Here is a 2,443-nt window from a genome sequence, read left to right as displayed (position 1 = left end):
GATTTTTATTTCTATTGCTCTTTGCATTGGGATATTGAGAAGAGTTATTACCTCATCAAGACTTCGTCATTCTAGTTCGTTTTCTTTACTTGGCTTTACTCTTCCATGTCCTTTAATTTACTCAATTTTACTATTGGATTATTTTAGAATTTATTAATACAAGAGTTACTTTTATTTTTAATTGATTCCTTCGAGTTTTATTTATCATGTCTTTCTTTAATTCTCTTTTCTATGTTATGAATTCCACGTTCACAATGAGCGAGTAGTTCCCTAACTTGATGGGGAGTTGATTGAAAGGAACCCTTGAGTTGGAATGCTCAAAGGAGAAATTGTAATTGGGTTTATTGTTGGATTGCTCTCTAGTCACTAACGCCAGTCCTTCCAAGTAAGCGGATTGGGACTCGTGAATAGAAACAGCATTCTAACTTGTTTGACTTTCCTTTACCTAGTAAGGGATAACTAAACAGAACAACCTTCAATTATCAATTAATCTTGAGAGTACTGCAACAAGAATATAGCTTCCAACTAATCTACTCCCAGTCAAGGCTTTTATTTAAATTACTTAATTTCTCCAATTTAATTTCCTGTTTATTCAACTCAAACTCTTTTTGAAAACATCTAATTAATAAAATAGCACACCTTTCTGCAACTCGTTGGGAGATGACCTGGGATTCATACTCCCAGTATTTTAATTTTAATTTTTGTGACAACCCTTTTTAAATTGATAAGCGGATTTCTGGTTGGTTAAGAACTATACTTGCAACACATATCTTATAACAATTCTTAATTAGCCAATTTCTGTCACGTTAATTTTTGGCGCCGTTGCTGGGGAGTTGCAATAGAGTGCTAAAGTTATTAATTGGAATTTTATTTATTTGCATTTTATTTTATTTTGCTACTATGAGCTGCTTGTTTCTTTCGCTAGATGACGCGTTTACTTCCTGATCCAAGCTTGCCAGTATTCGATCCTGAGGTTGATAGAACTATTTCACGAATAAGGCAAGCTCGGCATCGGTTAGTCCTCTCTGAGGGCGGATTTGAAACGTCATTTGAGGAAGAAACCAGCCCCCGTTCTACTGATTCGGTTGATTTACGTATAGGTGACATGGCAGCACCTAGGAGAGTTACTATCCAGGAGGTTGGAGCCCTTGATTTTACAATGCAACCGTTTCAAGTGCATCACCTAGCGGTGGCTACAGACTTTGAAATAAAGACTGCACTGCTCAATCTGATGCCCAAGTTTCATGGCTTACCTGCTCAAGAGCCTATCAAGCACCTGAGAGATTTTCAAGCAGCCTATTCTACTGTCAGGCGTGATGGTGCGGATGAAACTTCTATTTTGCTAAAATCCTTTCCATTCTCTCTTGAGGGAAAGACGAGAGAGTGGTACTACACTCAACCCGCAGCAACTATATCCAACTGGGATACACTTAGAAGAGAATTTTTAAAAAAGTTCTTTCCAGCTGAAGTTACTGATAAACTGAGGAAAGACATTTCCATGATTGTTCAGGATGAATCCGAGACTCTCTATGAATACTGGGAGCGTTTCAATAATCTTCTGGAAGCTTGCCCCCACCATATAATTGACAAGATAGTGTTACTCGGTTACGTCGCACAGGGCATGAGGCCCCAAGATAAGACCACATTGGAAAGTGCTAGCAATGGGTCTATGAAAAGGTACAAGACCACTGATGAGGCATGGCAATTGATCAGCGACTTAGCTGAATCTACTCAGAATCATAGGCAGAAATAAGGCCGTTCAAAAGCCGTTGCAGAAGTATCCTCTAGCAGAGAGACTGCTGCTCTAACTCAGAGTATCTGTGAAATGACCAACTTGCTGAAGCAGATGCAATTGAATCAACAACAAGTTCAGCAAGCTCAACCTTCTCCACCACAGCAAAACCAACAGTTAGTCCCACAGAGAGTTTGCAGAATCTGTGCTGATTATAGCCACTATACTGATGAATGTCCGTAGCTCCAGCAGGAAGACAACACCGTGGCAGCCACTCATAACTTCTATGACCGCCCCAACCAAGGGTACAATCAAGGTGGCAATTACAACCATGGATGGCAGGACAATTCCAACCTGAATTGGAGGGACAACAACAACAGAGGAGGCAGAGACAATCAGGGAAATCAGAGGTGGAATAATAACAACAACAGGCAAAAGAACCAGTACCAGCCTTACAGAGCACCTCACCTGAGGCAATCCCAAGGACCACAGAATACCCAACAGCATACCTCTCAAATTACCTATCCTTCTTTATCTACTAATGATGACTTATTACAATCTATTGATCGGAGACAACAGACCATGGAAAATAACATTAATGCCACTCTAAATGGTCTGAACGCTACTTTGCAAGCTTTTGTCTCACAGATTGGATCAATGAATAACTCCAATAACCAGCCTTTGAGCTCTAGTGGAATTCCCTCTCAACCA

General features: G+C 40.0%; 1 non-coding gene across 1 annotated transcript; it reads right to left on the bottom strand.

Moving 5' to 3' along the window:
• Nucleotides 1-1,477: 1,477 nt before the first annotated feature.
• On the bottom strand, nucleotides 1,478-1,584 carry LOC112761842 (small nucleolar RNA R71). The gene has a single exon (XR_003182215.1). It is a non-coding gene; the product is annotated as a small nucleolar RNA R71 (small nucleolar RNA).
• Nucleotides 1,585-2,443: the final 859 nt, after the last annotated feature.

This window comes from Arachis hypogaea, chromosome 16, assembly GCF_003086295.3.
Source record: "Arachis hypogaea cultivar Tifrunner chromosome 16, arahy.Tifrunner.gnm2.J5K5, whole genome shotgun sequence".
In the NCBI taxonomy this organism is placed as follows: Eukaryota; Viridiplantae; Streptophyta; class Magnoliopsida; order Fabales; family Fabaceae; genus Arachis; species Arachis hypogaea.
Note: the sequence above shows the minus strand (reverse complement) of the source record. Positions and strands in the feature narration are given on the sequence as shown.